Source organism: Aulostomus chinensis, chromosome 20 (assembly GCF_037954235.1).
Source record: "Aulostomus chinensis isolate RoL2024-O1b breed Wild chromosome 20, RoL_Achi_v1.0, whole genome shotgun sequence".
Taxonomy (NCBI): Eukaryota; Metazoa; Chordata; class Actinopteri; order Syngnathiformes; family Aulostomidae; genus Aulostomus; species Aulostomus chinensis.
Window position 1 is genome coordinate 6,527,656 of NC_141339.1, and position 17,327 is coordinate 6,544,982.

At 40.8% G+C, this 17,327-nt stretch overlaps 1 protein-coding gene across 2 annotated transcripts in view; it reads right to left on the reverse strand.

Moving 5' to 3' along the window:
- The window catches only part of bach2b (BACH transcriptional regulator 2b), a 98,345-nt gene extending 90,205 nt beyond the window's left edge, over positions 1-8,140 (reverse strand). Inside the window, exons 1-2 of one of the 2 annotated variants that reach the window (XM_086190330.1) lie at positions 7,846-8,140; positions 6,499-6,574 (exon numbers count right to left, since the gene is read on the reverse strand). The gene's annotated coding sequence lies outside the window, so the exon portion shown is untranslated. The remainder of the gene's footprint in view (positions 1-6,498; positions 6,575-7,845) is intronic. The other variant, XM_086190329.1, reaches the window with a different exon arrangement.
- Between the last annotated feature and the right edge of the window lie 9,187 nt (positions 8,141-17,327).

Sequence of the window (17,327 nt, forward strand, 5' to 3'; positions counted from 1 at the left end):
AGAGAGGAAACTGCTGACAGATAGGATGCAATACTACTATGTGCTTTAGTGTTCCCCAGGAACACTCACACAGGAGTGGCATGCAGCAGGGGGGCTAACCCCAGAGATATAATGTTTGTAGTGCCTCATTTTCACAGTAAACTGCTCTAATTTGATATGGTATGCATATCATTTCTATGGTGATGATGGGGGGGGGGGGCTCTGAGGACCACACAGACAGCAGCTTTTACTTCTGTATAAATAATCTCAGCATCCTTAAAAAAACTTACATGAATATATGGAAGAGTTGGTGATAATGGCTTTGTTAGTGTTACCCAGGTGCATATTGAGACACAGCAAAAGCGCTCAATGTGACTGTTTGTCCACCATTTTTCCAGTGGGCTCAATGGAGAAAAAAAATTTAAAAAACAGGCACACATAACATTCACTTTCAATAATGCTTGGAAACAAAAACAGCACACACACATCAGAAAATAAAAAAAAAATGCAACAGCTTCATCAAAGAAGTTGGACAAATGTGGAGGCGTATTTCAAACAGAACTAGTTGTTTGTGTTCAGGAGCTTGGTTTTACACAAATGGAACACACGGTCATAAACATAGACGTTCCAAAACTGATACAGCCCACTGCTAAATTAACATGTATGAAAAACATTTGGTACAGGAATTATGTGAGTCATCAATTTTGGTTTTAAATTATAAATCTTGTAAACAAGGCACTTAATCTGAAAATTCACATTCAAACCAGACTTTTTTTTATGTTGGAAATATAAAAAAATAACTACACCCCATTATTAACTTGGTTTAAATTCAAGAATACATTTTGAAGTATTACAATTAAAATTACATTGCTAAGACTGTGCTCGGACTTATTAAGAGATAAAGTCAGTATTCTGAGCAATAAAACATTCCAACATTTCATGAATTCTTATAAAACCTACATTTGGCTCATCTAAAAAATGTGAATTTCCTAATCACTTCTGACTCTGTCCTCATAGAATGATTCACATTTAACAACAGATTACTAATTTTCATCATTAATGTCTTAGAATATACTCCTGCAAACAGATAAATATCCAACAAATCAATTTCCTGTGAAGAGAGTCTTTATTCTCCCTGGAGCTGAGAAGATTTCAAGCATCTCTACGCAGACTGCAGAGCCTGGTGTCTTCTAGCGTAGGCACTAAATGTGTCAAACAGCAGTAGTGCAACACTTATCAGGTACACACAAGTACAGCCTATACCTTACACCCACGCTGTATTTTTCTATTAACAGAAATACCCATTCAGTTAATTAAGTATATGAAATTAGTATTAAAATAGCAAGCATTTTATCAACCATTTCTCTTGCTTCTTGCAACACCAGAAAGCCTCTGAAGGACAGATATTCTACACAAGATTCAGCCACGATTTTCTCAGATTTGGTAAGATTGTTCAGTCTCTTCAGAATCAAAAGTCAGCCATTGCGGGGTTTTATTGACACATTCTTCAATACAATAACAGTAACTCAAATGCATTCCTTTTGAACATTCTGTAATTGGCCATTCAATTTACCATAACAACAAACAGTTCTATTAATAAGCAGAAGGTTGACCAGTTATAGGAACAGCAGCAGCAGATCAGAAATTTTTCACCATCATCTTTCAATTTTTCTTGGTTGGTTGTTATGAGATAGGCCAGTGGTCAACATCAGTTCATATCTGTAATTGCAACTGACCTATATTAAGGGGAAAAGGTTCACTTTAACTACTTCATCAGTTACATATTTTCACAATTTTTCTGTTGTAACAACTTCATCGTGCAACCAAACAACACCACTTTTAGATTATTAAATGTCCATAATCGAGGAATATAAAAGGCTGCTTACTAGCGAGGGAGGGAGAATGCTTTTGATGCAAACAAACTTATGTGTCTTAATGGTGTTTTGCAATAAATTAATTTTAATAAAACTAGAAATTCTACTAGACACTTTTCTAATAGATATACTTGAAGGGACTATTGCTAATAGTAATTTTTTAGTGCCTGGGCCTAATATGAGTTCAATATACAACAATGGAACTCATCATATAGGTGGTTTAGAGTTGTCTTTGCAGGCAGAACAGTAATGACATGATAATTAACCATTTAAAACACATTTTGTTTAAGATTATGGGAAAACTTAAACATTGGAGTAAGTAGTACACATATTTTATTTCATTGAGCATAAAACATCCAGTGTAATTTATAAGACTGTTGTTGTAAAGTATGAAAATGAACTCTCTGTGGGATCCCTGTTCTGCAACACAAACTGAATGAAACGTAGCAGCATCACTTCACTGGTCTCCAGCTCAGTGAGTGCAAGTTTAAACAGATCTCAGCAGTGTTTCTCAGTCCCTTGCCAGGGCAAGAATAGCAGTGCTGCACCAATCCAATACAAACAGGTCATTAATGTGCTAAACTTTTGTTTTTTCCCTTCTGTCACTGAATGCCACTTTACACACGGTTCCTTTTTCTAAACTGCTTCACAAAAGTCCCATCCTCCCCTTTCCAGTGTTTTAAGTGCAAGCTATTGGGACCAGGTGTACATTAATTAGCCCAATATGTGTTGCACAGTGTTAAATTCAAGGATGAAGGCAGGATAAAGAGTATGATCTCACAGCTGATGATGTGAGGCTCTCTCCCAGGGATATAGAACAAGTCTGGGACATAATCAAAGTAGTTTTATGCAACTATGATTTGATGTCTTGATCATGTCTCACCGGCAACATTGGAAATAAAAAAAAACAAATAAAACTGAACAATCTGAAATCTACCTGTGCTCTTTTGGATTCTTTTATAGCTTCTTGGCAAGTATCTCTGTTGAGAAGCAAACAGACAGACAAGCATTGACTCTGTGACCGCAGACTGATGGGAGCTGGCTCTGGTGGGATAATGCAATCTGATTTCACATGGGGAGTGACTACACCAGTGCACATCACTGCCGAGAACGGCGGGAGGAAAAGGAATGAACAGCCATGACCTGACGCGGGAATAAGGGATTACAACATAGACAGAGAGACACAGAGAGAGAGAGAGAGAGAGAGAGAGAGAGACCTTGGTATGGAGTTCAGGATCTTAGATTTCTTCCAGCAGTGCTGTTCCATCTACACCTCACACTGGCAGAAGCCCAGTCAAACATGCCTTTGTGCTGACGTGGATGAGCGATGGGAACATGTTTTTTTCTTTTTCCAACACTGAAAGGGGTGGAATAGCTGAGTAGATAGAGTGGCTGTCTAATAATCATAAGGTTTGATCCTCCAGTGCCATTGTCAAAGTGTCATTGAGGAAGATACTCAACCCTTAATTACTCCTGATCAGCTGTTTGGCACCTTGTATAGCAGTCTCTGCAATGAGTGGGGTCGAGAATGGGTGAATGAGGAAAAAACTGTCTTTTGAGTGCTGCTAATGTAGAAAAGGCACAAAACAAATGCCACTGATTTACTCAAACAACCTCTGTGATGCAAGTGATTCCTTCAGAAACATGCAGATTTATTTATGTCATGGCATTTGTTAACTTTTTAGGGAAGATGTTTTTTTTTAACTTGTTATATCTGATAAAATATATACATTATAATAATCTAATCTCATGTAATCTAATCTAATATATCCAAAAGGACAAAGTTTCCTGCGATGGACTGGCTAACCGTCCAGGGTGTACCCCGCCTCTCGCCCAAAGTCAGCCAGGATAGGACCCAGCCCCCGCATCCCTTAATGGAGAAGCAGTATAGAAAATAGATGGATAGATGATGATGATTTAGCATCTTAACAGGGTGCTGTGTACAGAGAAATCCTTCTTCACCCACAGTAAGAGTAGTAACACTAGAGCAGGCTAGTAACACTAGCCTTTTGTAAACAGAGAATGCGCCAAATTTGCCGTTTTGTCTGTTTGAAATGGAGGCGTAATATTCCTCTTTCCAAAAAAGCTGCCACTTGTGTTAGCGTAAACATGTGACATGATGTGCAGCACAAAGTTGCACGTTAACACTGACGTACTACATATACTGTACGTTGGGAGAACATTTAGCCCCATGACAGTCTGTCAAACCTCATTGTGTTCTCAGTCCAACCTCCCTCTGCTGCTGCTGCTGTTGTGGTCACAGACCTGGTGGTACTTTTCTTGGAGACGTTCCGTCATCCGGCGATAGCTATGTCGATTTAGCTCCTCCGGGACCTTTTCATACATCAAGCCATCCTTCACAGTCCTGTGAGGTGGTTATCCACAGTCCTCTTGCCAGAGATGGTTAGCAGCTCCCTGATATCAGCAGTTCCCCATTTCCTAATCTTGCTGAAGTGACGATGCGTCTGAAGAATATTTAGCTCCGTGACAGTCTGTAAGTTTAAAACAGCGGTTCGCCGCTCTGGCTGCCAGCAGCATTGGTGTTGAAATTCTTGGAAGAGTATGATGCGTGAGAACTGCCGAGCATTATGTTTGTGCAAGTTTGCATCATCACGACACCTACGCCGACCTCACACCAAGCCTTCACATTGACGGCTTGGACTCACATAGCAATGGATGCGGCAATAAGCGCACCGTCGGAGGAGGAATATTGACAAAATTGACCCTAATTTGCCGCGCTCTGTCTAAAACCTCGGACTGAGACGCAAAAAAGACAGGCAAATTAGCGGCTCGGTGGCCAGTGTGAAAGCGCCTGTAGTTACTCCATCACATTATACTCCAACTGCAAGATCATGAATCATTTACCCATTGATTCTTGGTTACTCTTTCACAAAGGTAGCGTCTTCTGCCATCATCATCTTAATAAGGAACTTCAGCAATAAAAAAAACATGTCTACTATGGGCTCTGGGGAAACAGAGCTTGTACTAGATAGTATATTTCTGATGATGCAGGAGGAGGGGATTTCTGAGGGTTGAAAATCCTGAGGGACTCAGTCTGTCTATCCCCAACAGCCCTGCTTTGACTGGTATGTTCTCAGCCAAGCTCAACTTGAGAGATGTTGCTATGGCAGTCAGTTTGTTCAAGCTTGTATGCAGTATTTAATACACCTTTGATTTTTTTTATCAAAAATTATTTCCATTTTAGACATTGGTTCTTTAAGCAACATTTGGGGGCCTGTTGCTCAGAACAAGCTAGCATGCAGAGAGAACATGATTCCACCTAGGTAAACTTTTGTCTTCAGGCATTTTTATAATTTGGCCCTCATTAAAGCAGAAGAACACCCAGTTTAATTTTGATGTAAATCAAATGATGTCTGTTACATCATGCTTACTTTCTGTAATCACCATGTGGTGCTATGGCTGTGACTTACGTTCAGCTTGTGCCTTCAGGCTGGGAAATCATCACACCTAAAAAGAGTTACACCAGTTTTGTGTTTCATCATGAAATATCAAAATTGATCACCTTGCCATGTTACAGTTCTTCTTCTTTTATAATTACCAACATTCATAAGCAATATCTATCAGGTGCAATCTAAGATGGAAATACAGATCAGGTGGATGCCCTAAGAGGACAACATCAAAGTGTAAAAAAAAAAATAAAATTTCCTGTTACCACCAGGTGGTGCTGTGATTAATCCCCCACCCCATCTCCAGCAGAGGTTATTAATTCATTTTCAAACTTCATCAAAACACTAAAAAGACTTCATTATTATTTTTGCATAGAGAATTTTATCTACAGAAAAAAGGGTTAAACTGGGAATATCTCAGCTATGGCGCTGAACCCAAACAACATCACTCACGTTGAAATTACAGCTTTATTGAGAGGAATAAAAGAGAGAGAAAATGTGATGCAATAACTGGGCAATACTTTAATATGATCACATCATTGCGAAGATGCTACCGACTGGACTTTATAGGTACACAGAAATGATCATCTCCTATTATAAAGAAATATTAGAAGCCATTTAAAAAATATCAAATTAATAGACACAAGCAGCTAAGACCTTGAGGAAAGTAGCACTCAAGGTAAAATAAAAAATGTTCATAAAATAATTCTTCCTTTTCCACATAAACTGGTGAAATTTGATGTTATACAATGGGGAGGGGTGTGGTGTGAAAGCATCAAAGACAGGACTGGATGAGGTGGCATTTAAGCATGACTGAGTCACCGTGGGGTTTACAGTTTTGGAGACACCCCCCCCCCCCCCCCCAATAATGGGAAAAGAACGGCTGCGGAGGCCACTGTACAGAACAAAAGGCTCAGTGCGTAAAACTGCGCATGAGTGCTGCCGCCATGCACGTGTTGTGAAAGTAGAGCGAGAGTGTTTCATTTCAGCATCCCAATGAAATGTCGATGGCCAAGAATTACGACACTTACAAAAAAAATCTCCGGTCATCGTTAATTTCAAATTACCTTCCAGCACTGATAGATTAAATAAAAGCATTTTTTTCATAATTCCACGAACCAAATATACCATATATGATGAGATTAAAGGCTGAGGATGAGGGGGTGATGCTGCAATCCGCCACTGCCATCGTCGCTTTGCATCAGCACTCTCCCAGACAAAGAGACTATGCATGTTACCTTGTTACCACTGCGACTCAAAATGCTGTATCACTGCATCGATGGGAACATCATCCTCCCCTCCGAATCCAGGTACCTCATCATCAAACACGTGGCGATGAAACAATATTATTCAGAATATTACATTATTCTACCATCTTATATCGATGAACCACACACTGCTATGTGACGCAGGAGAACAAACGTGGCCACTGGAAGATGAAACAGGGCTTCTTATTGTAAACTTTTCCAAAAATGTATGATATGAGCGTAAGATCTATGAGAGGTTTGTCCACATTCGCCATTAAGATCTCAATAAATACTTTGTTTAAAAAAAGATCTAAAATGGTTTCCTCTTTGTGAGACCTGATCACAATCCGTACCACTATAACTCAGTAACAACAATGACTCCTGCATAATACGGCTGACAAGGACTGACGAAGCCGCTGCTGCAGCATCCACTCACATGACAATACAAGACCGCGCGTACAGCTGGTTTTACACAGTCATGCTTGTGATCAGTAAACGATAATAATAATAATAATAATGATAATAATAATAATGATAATAATGATAATAATAATACTTTTTAATTTTAGACCTCGCTCTCCATCTTTTTAATGAACAACATTAAAGGGTTAATGATGTTGAGAATATGGTCATTAAACCATGTCGTCGAGAGATGGAGATGATTCCATTGGCTGTCGGAGCGGTAACAGCTCGCCTTACACAGCAAATAATTAGCTGTTTTTTAATATATGTATTGTATTAAGGAAGTGCAATGATTTAAAATTTAAGAATCGGGAAAAGAAGAGTTCATGCAATAATAATAATAATAATAATAATAATAATAATAATAATAATAATACGCATTGTTTTCCAGATTCATTTGATGGATGCCATCCTGCATGACTGAGGGAGGTGTTTAATGACGCTGCAAGTGGAAGGTTGTTTTTTTTAAGGAGCATTTTTCCTGCTAGTATCAGCGGCATGCCCGACCCTCTTCTGGGATCACCAACGCATCTACTTTGCAAAATCCGACAAAAGGGAGCGCACAAGACGTACTGACTCAAAGCATAACAGGATGTGGTTGTTTCACTCCTGAACCCGCGTTCACACCCAAACACATTCAACTATAGTATACACACAAGCCAAGCTTTCAATATTTGCGTATGCGGTTTTGTTGCTACAAGTGACTTTTTCCATAGATCGCATCAAATTGAGATAGTACCCCTTTGGCCGTAGCCCACTTATGCAAGTTTGCAACTCGGTTATGAGAGCATGAAGGCTTAGACAAGTTGGCAGTAAATAACACAGCAAGATACTTGTGATATAAAGAGGGAGACAGAAGTGTGCATGTCTGCTCACCTTTTCCTTTCAATACTGCTAGTATTCCAGCCCTTTTGTCCGTTTCCCACGTAAGTTCTTTCACATGATGACTCGCTTTCTCGTTTCCTCAAAGCCTCCGGGTTCCAGAGAGGTGCCTTCTTTCTTCTGCTGTAACTCGGTTATTTTTCACTTACAATAAAAAAACAACGCGTCTGAGATTCTACGGTCTGTTGTTGCCGCGGTGTGTACGTTTGCTCGCGCGCGCGCATGTGTGTGTGTACGTGTGCGTGGTGATCCTGCGCGGCGTGCAGCTCCGTCTCTGCTGTTTGTTACACTCGACTGGAACGCCTACTCTCAGCCGCTACATTGTTGACATTCGTCCGCTGACGTCACTCCATCCCCTCATTCACAACATCGTTAGCGCGGCGCGAATTTGCGTTGGTGCCGGTGGGAGGTGCGCGCGTACTCCCTGGAATGTGCGCAGCCACGCTTGGAGAATGGCACTACTGGTTGCTGGCTAAGATCCCTCCCCTCATGCCCCCCCCCCCCCCCCACACACACACACACACACAGTGTGAATGTGACGGCGAAAGATGACAGGCATTTTTCACAAGCTGGAGACACAAACATGAATACAATTCATTTCGGTATCCACTACTTGTTCAACTCCTTTTCAAATGTTGAAGGACTAAGTTTACATGTTGGAATTTCAAAATAAATTGCGGCATTGTTTTTATACAAAAATTGAATATCAAACTGAAGTAAGCAGACTTCCTGAAAATACATAGTAGCATATTGAAAACAATGTTTCACTTGCTACATGACATATTGTTTTTATTCAACCCTGATTATATTAATTCACTTCATTTTCTATTAATAGTGTGAATTTACACCTCAACAGAGCAAATTTATACAAGGAAGAACAAATGTACATTTTATCCCTTGTCAGTGATGTGTTCATTATTTTATTTTTGTTGTTGAAGTACTTGAAATACATTTGTGTGAATTTAGAGAGATATACACAAACTCCCACAATTCAAAACAAAAGTAAATGACCAACATTCTCACAATTCATATGCAAATTGGGGAAACCTGGCCACATATCTTTGTAATACTATATGAATATAATACACATTTATAAATACTTGAAATAATTTCTTGTTTTCATAGCCACTCTATGATTAATAGATGCTTGAACGGGAACAGACAAACATTAGCACTGTTTACAAAGCCCTTTGACTTTGTATTGAAGGGCACATAGGCAGGAATGAATCAGAACACAGTGTATCTCACTGTCCAGTGTGAGCCGGTCACTCAAGCCACATCGGAAAACAAAGTTTAAATGGGATGATTCCAGGAACTTTCAACCAGAATATGGAGGATCTAACAGAAACTCAAGGAGTTATCAGAGGAGTTACCCACAACATTTAATTACAAAAAAATATACATGATTACTTTTCCAACATACATACACAATTCATGAAGTGCTGCCGGCATGACATGGCTAACCCAGAAGTGTGTATCACTAGCAAAGTCAATGAGTATTTTACACTGCAATTCAGATTATTCCTGAAAATCAACTCTGTGGCAAACATTTTTACTGTTTTACATGTTTTGTTGAAGATAAACTTTAAAAATGAATGCCACTTTTTATCCATCCATCCATTTTCTACCGCTTATCCTGTTAAGGGTCGTGGGAGGCTGGAGCCTATCCCAGCTGCCTTCGGGTGAAAGGTGGGGTACACCCAGTCCATCATGGGTCCAACACATAGACAGACAGCCATTCACATTCACAGCCACGGCTACAGTCAATTTAGGGTATCCAATCAGCCTCGTCCCCACTTGCATGTCTTTGGACTGTTGGAAGAAGTCGGAGTACCCAGAGAGAACCCACGCAGGCACAGGGAGAACATGCAAACTACAGACAGTAAGATCCCAAGCTTAAGCCAAGGCTCGAACCCAAAACCTTCTTACTGTGAGGCGACAGTGATAACCACTGCACCACCGTGCTGCACTTGCCACTTTTCATTATTTTTGAATCACAGAACATATACACCCCAGACCCAAGACATCAACATTATTAGTATAAAGCTTCACAATTTTTTGTCAGCAATTGTTGTCTCTTTTAGACTCCAGTTTAAAACTATTGCGTTTAAGACACATAAAAAGCTTTGAAATTAATAAATGCAGTTTGTACCATGTATCTTATGTAGTAGAGGAAAACATTAAGAAATCTTGAGATTGTGTTAACCACAGACGTTATTTCTGGCCAGAACTTTTTCATAGAGACAAGAAATCTGGACATTCAGCACTGCTAAATGGTGATGAAAAGACCTGGAACACATATGATAAGGGAACATTATGTAAGTCAGAAAATTCTGCAAGAAGCATTCATTTACAGTCAGTGGCATTCATTTACAGTCAGTGTTTCAGTGAATAACTTCTTTATTGTGTTCATGTAAACTCATACGAATTTATACATTTATCTATTGGTTTAAAAACACAGTACAAATATGAACTAACAATGTAGCAGTTATTAATAGCCTTTGACAAGCATTACATTAACAAAGGACATGTCATATTAATTAAGCTAAGCCAGCAGCCAAGCTAAGATTGGTATATACTATATATTTATCAAATTTGATGTTATGACATTTGTAGCTAAATCATTTAACTTAGAGTGGAGTTTGCATGTTCTCCCTTAACCTGTGTGGCTTCTTTTCGGGTACTCTGGCTTCCTCCCACAGGCCCAAGATATCAAGAGGGGACTCGACAGATTGATACCCGAAATTGACCGTAGGCGTGGCTGTGAGTGCGAATGGTTGTCTGTCTTATATGAGTTGGCCCTGCGATGGACTGGTGACCCATCCAAGGTGTATCCCGCCTCTCGCCCAAAGGCAGCTAGGAGGGCTCCAGCTCCCCCGTGACCCTTAAAAGGATATGAGGTGGAAATTGGATGGATGGATGGAAAAGAAAATGTTAATCCACAACATTCAATAATTGCCCATCTTTTTTTTTTTGGTAAAAATCTATGTTTAAAGTGAGATAAACTACTTGAAATGAACCACCTCATTCCAAGGGGCCTATGCCAATCAAAAAATACATTACTACTCAGGTAGAGGTTTACTTGATATTTATACATAACTACATTCATACATAACTGTTGATTAACTATTTAGTAATGTTCTTTACATAACTGATTAATGTTAATGATCTAATCCACATCAGAAAACCAGATATGTTGATATCTTAAAACACATCTGCGCAAACAAACTAAAATGCAAAAGCCTGACGGTAAATGAAGGGGGGACATGGCTCAGAGGTAGAGTGGCCATCTAGCAACCAAAGGGTTGCTGGTTCAATCCTCACTTCCCCTGCTGTCTATGTAAAAGTATCCTTGATCAAGGTACGGAACCCCTAATTGCCTGTGATGGCCTTGTGACAGACTGGCGACCTATCCTGGATGTACCCCGCCTCACGCCCAATGTCAGCTGTGATAGGCTGCAGTCCCCCATGATCCATAATGGGTAAGTGGTATAGAAACTTTATAGATGGATGGTGGTAAATGAGAGGAGCAAGACAGTGGGAGGAAGGAAAAGTGGAGGACATTGCTCAGATTAAACTCTAGTTATGTGAGGGGATCAGGTTTTTGTTCCATGAAGGAGCTCACATCCTATTTGGACAAGTGAGCATTCACTAAAGATGCTTTAATTTCCAAGGTAAAAAATAACCTTGGGGAGTTTGCATGTAATTATGAATTATCACTGCACAGCAGACAGCCCCTTTTTCACAGCAGCATTCACTTTCACTGGCTATTCCATGAGTGGCATTCAAAGAGCAGCTTTTTGTGCAGCTGCACACATTAAACAGGCAATTTGAGATGGGCCTGCCACTGACATCAAAACAATACCACCAACAGGCATTTATTATTGGCATGGAGAAAGCATCAAAGTGGGATTCTAAAGCAAAAGCAGAAAAACAACAGAATTGTACAGCCTGCATGTGGAGAGAGGAAGACAGGATCTAATGGTGATGAGAAGACTGACTTTTCAAATGGAAAAACAAAAATGCGAAATAAGACTGTGAAGTTGATTACATTTATCAATCAATTAGATATCTATCATTACTGTTCATATTCAATGGAAAATTCAAATTTCAGTTAGACTTGAAACATGCTGAATCTCAACAGTCTCTCTAAATGTGTGTTATAGCAGCAGACAGTGTTATTAAGCATTTGCTTAATCCAAATGGTTCTTTCTACGTGTGAAGTCAGCTTACTTCCAAGAACCCAGATGACAGGAACAGATTTCATTGAAGCCCGCACAGAACTTGAAATGAATATGCATTACTTATAATCAGTCCAATGTGTCAAAGGAAAATCAGTGGTGTCTTGAAGTACGGAGCTAAATGCCAGATAGAAAGTATTGAATTAAAGGAGAACTGCAATCTGTCATGGGGTGATTTTTGGGGGTTCTGAGAGGCACATTTTGAAAATCCAGCAGCTAATCCTCCAGATTAGTGAAGGTATTCATATTCACATATGTAGAAACCTTCAGGATATTTTAGGGTTTTTCATTCCCAAACCTAAAGTGGTGGCACTCTGAAGCCAGGCTTTAGGCCTTAAGCACCAAGGAGCAAACCCATGTCTAAAGCATTTCGGAGACGATCTTCAACCCCTTTGTTTCAGTGCTTTGCTCTCACAGTCAACATCTCACTAGTGCACCCAATGCACTAAATGCATGAGGAGAATTCAATTACAGAGTATGGACTGCATGAACACACACACACATTCACACACACACACACGGACACACAGTTTTCAGTTGCATTCCTGCACTCGATGACCTCTCCTTGAGGCCTTTTCAAGAAAGCCGGCTGACTAAGGCTGGGTGGCGGAAAAAGAGGGGAAGGAGTGGGGGATGAATGGGGTGATGATGGGGGGGGGGGGAGCTGAAAGAATCTACAGAGTGATGGCTTTGGCCTACCCTTCTCGCCCAGCACCCACTCTGTGGACAAACAATGTGTTCTCATTTCAGGAAGTCTAATTAACTTTAATAAAAGCAACATGTGAAATGTCTGCGATTCCTCTGTGTCAGAAAGAGGAAACACCATGCAGAGGGAGGCCCACTCAGTGGAAAACCTGAAAACCTCCTCTTATAGACAAGGTGACCGTGTAACACATTTGTGCAATGATGTCGCTTTGTTGATAGGTGTCTGAAGAAAATGTGTTCTGTCATGCAAGAATTACTAAAAATCAGCCAACAAATACTACATTCCATTTAATTAAAATGCTTTCTTTTGTAACATCTATATAGATCATTGTGCTAGTGATATTTTTAGTCAGATTATGTTTAACAAAAAAACAAATTAGAAGTTGAAATGTCATGTGTGTGCCAAATTTAAAAAAAAAATCACGTTTGTATTGTGCGAAATAAGAATGAGAATAAAAATAAGAATACCGATACTTTATTTATCCCACACTGGGGAAATTTACATAGTAACAGCAGCATTTACAAAGAGAAGAAGAAAGGATAACAAATGAAAAAGAAAAAATATTTATGAAATAAGAAAAACAAAAACAAAGAAAAACAAATATTAACATCTATATAAATCTGATATATTTGGAAATTAAAAAGGGTCACCATCTTTGTAACTTCTTTATTTTTGTCTTTTTGTACGTGGTCACTGAACTGCATTGTAAACATGTCCTATGATGAAAACATATTTTAAACAAAAAATAGCACAACAGATTTATTTTTTTAAATATCTGTAATACCTGTAAATACAGTGGTATCTATTTCAAACAAAATTATGAATTTTCCTTTTCATCAATTTGACCTTTTGAATTTGTGCATTCTAACTTGCATATTTTGCTTTTCAAGTATTGTCTAAGCGTCACTGCATAAATTGAACCAACTTGCTTGCACTCATCTGCACTTGTTCACAGTATTGCCATAATATCTTTTGATTTAGCAAAATAAAAAGCTTGTGGATTACTGAGCATATGGCTGGATAAAGAAAACATGGGTTATACCAGATGATGCACAAGAGAGTTTGTAAACTGACATTTTTGAACAGTTTTGCTGTTGTTAGTAACTGGTATGTATGGGGTGCCATTAGCTCCCTTCATGCTGATATATGTGGTTTTCTCTTACTGCTGTCTGGAAACACAAGTGATGCAGTTATGAGAAACATCTGTGTGAGTTTAAAACACTTATAAGTGAGAACTTGAAAAGCAAAATACACTTTTGGGTGAAGTATTGCATCAAGAAGATGGATGTCCTCTAATGTCATCTTTAAAATGTAACTAAATGCCACGCTTGAGCACCAAAATGGTTTAATTAAAGATAAGGTGAGAGGTATGGCTTCATCCATCCATTCATCCATCTTCTTCCGTTTATCCAGAATTGGGTTGCGGGGCCAGCAGCTTAATCAGAGAAACCCAGACTTCCCTCTCCCTGCCACTTTATTCAGCTTCTCACAGGGAATACCAAGGCATTCCGAGGATTCCCAGGCCAGTTGAGAGACATAGTCTCTCCAACGTGTCCTGGGTCTTACATGAGGCCTCCTGTCATTCAGACACGCCCTTAACACTTCCTCAGGGAGGCATCTGGGAGGCATCCTGACCAGATGACCAGCCACCTCGTCTGACTCCTCTCAATGTGGAGGAGCAGCGGCTCTGCTCCAAGCTCCTCCCAGATGACCGAGCTTCTCACCCTATCTCTAAAGGAGAGCCCAGTCAGCCTCCGGAGAACTAATTTCGGCCACTTGAACCTGCGATCTTGTCCTTTCGGTCATTACCAAAAGCTCATGACCATAGGTGAGGGTAAGAATGTAAATCGACCGCTAAATTGAGAGCTTTGCCTTTCAGCTCAGCTCCTTCTTCACCATGACAGATTCAGAGTCGCATCGTTGTAGATGCCACACTAATCTGCCTGTCAATCTTACCATCCATCCAACAAGACCCCTCTTAAACTCCTCCACTTGGGGCAGGAAATGGCTGCAAACCGATCCAGTGAGCGCTGAAGGTCATGGCCTGATGAAGCCAGCAGGACCACATTGTCCTATAAAAGCAGAGACCCAATCCTGCAGCCACCAAACTGGATCCGCTCAACACCCTGGCAGCGCCTAGAGATTCTGTCCATAAAAGTTATGAACAGAATCTGTGGCAAAGGGCAGCCCTGGCGGCGTTCAACCTTCACTGGAAACGAGTCCAACTTACAATGCAGACAGAGCTCTGGCACCACTCACACAGGAAGTGAACCACCTGACCCTAACCCTAACCCGAGTACTCCCAACAGGATTCCTTGAGTGACACAGCTGAATGCCTTCTCCAAGTCGACAAAAATTCATGTAGACTGGTTAGGCAAACTCCCATGCATCTTAAGGGACCTGCCAAGAGTGTAGAGTTGGGCCGCAGTTCCACTACCAGGACAAAAACCACACTGCTCCTCCTGAATCCAAGGTTCAGCTACTGTAACTGATGCACCCTCCTCTCCAGAACCCCCAAATAGACCTTACCAGGAAGATTGAGAAGTGTAATACCGCGATGGTTTGAACACACCTTCCAGTCGTCCTTCTTTAATAGGGGAAACACCACCCCACCCTGGTCTGCAAATCCAGAGGCACCACCCCCGATCTCCATACAATACTGCAGAGTCATGTCAACCAAGACAGCCCCACAAAATCCAGGGCCTTGAGGAGCTCTGGGTGGATCTCATCCACCCCCAGGGCCCCGCCACCTAGGAGCTTTTTGACTATCTCGGCAACCTCAGCCCCAGAGATAGGAGAGCCCACTATAGACCTCCCAGGCACTGCTTCTTCTCTGGTAGACGTGTCAGTGGGATAGCAGAGGTCTTCCAAGTATTCCCTCCAACGGTCCACAACATCTCGAATTGAGGTCGGCAGCTCACTGTCTGCACCATACACAGTGTTTACAGTGCACTGCTTTGCCCTCCTGAGATGGTGGATGGTCATCCAGAATGTCTTTTCTAAGCCATCCAGAAATTGTTCTCCAAGGCCTCGCTGAACTCTTCCCATAACTGAGGTTTTGCCTCGGCGACTGCCAAAACTGCACACCGCCTGGCCTGTCAGCTGCCAATTTCCCCACTGTGGGACGAATAAAGGTTTATCTTATCTTGTCTTGTCTTGTCTTGTCTTGTCTTGTCTTGTCTTGTCTTGTCTTATCTTATCTGCCTCTGGAGTCCTCAAAAAAGCCTGATAGGACTCCTTTTCCAGCTTGACAGCATCCCACTCACTCCAGATGTCCACCAATAGGTTCTGGGATTACTGCTACAACAGGCACTGGCCACCTTACGGCCACAGCTCTGATCGTCCACCTTGACAATGGTGGCATGGAACATGGCCTACTCAGACTTGTCTGCTGCCTCCCTTGGTACATGGTTGAAGCTCTACAGGAGGTGAGAGTTGAAACTCCTTCTGGCAGGAGACTCTGCCAGATATTCCCAGTAGACCCTCACAATGTATTTGGGCCTGCCAGGTCTGACACGTATCCTCCCCCACCATCGGAGCCAATTCACCACCAGATGATGAGTGGTTGACTGCTCTCCCCTCTCTTCACCCAAGTGTCCAAGAAGTATGACCACAAGTCTGTTTGACGACATGACCACAAAGTTGATCATCATAAGCACATAAGCATTAACAACAGTCAGGACCCCCACCCGAAAGTGTAGGGGGACTACCCTCTCCTCCACCAGGTTAAACTCTAACATACAGGCACTGAGCCGGGGGGTAGCAAGTATTGCCAACCCTCCCTGTTGCCTCTCACTGCTACTAACTCTAATACAAAATAATACTTTGCTCATCCAGCATAAGACAGGTAAGTTAGAGAGGGTGGACTGGACAGAAAGGGGGAAAAAAATGGTTTCAGAATATTGTCTAACTTGCAATAGCCTTTTTTATTTGAAACAGTTCACTACCAGACGTTCATCAGGCAAACAGTTTGCGTGAGTGGGTAGCTGGCTTATATAGGACAATGATGACAAGCCAGCAACCAATCACATTCCCTGCATGCAAAAGAGAACAACCAGCTGTTGGAGAAATTTAAAACATAAACAAAGATAGTCAGTGAAACCCCTGCAAAACAACAATCATAAATGTGTCCCCAAATCCTATCAATAATTAGGTCACTGGAAGTCTCAGCAAATTTTGCACAAAAGAAAATGCAAATAAAAATGCCTTAGCGATGTCTGACAGGGGGCTGCAATCTATGCTCCAATCTATTTGTAAATCCACAGTAATAAAATGTCTATGTTGGATCTTTTGAACAATTTAGGATTTGGGGAATGCAACACAGTCTTCAGGACACAGGCCATGAGCTCACTACTGATTGTTTTAAAAAATATTCAGAAATCCCTGACTACTTTTACTTATAAATGTATTAGTTCATTAACAAGATCACTGCTGGACTAACAAAGCCTTACAGTTTACAGGCCTTAGTTAAAGAACTGTTCTCATAGGTGCTGTGTAGTTTTCATCAAAATCAAATAAAATCTTTGATT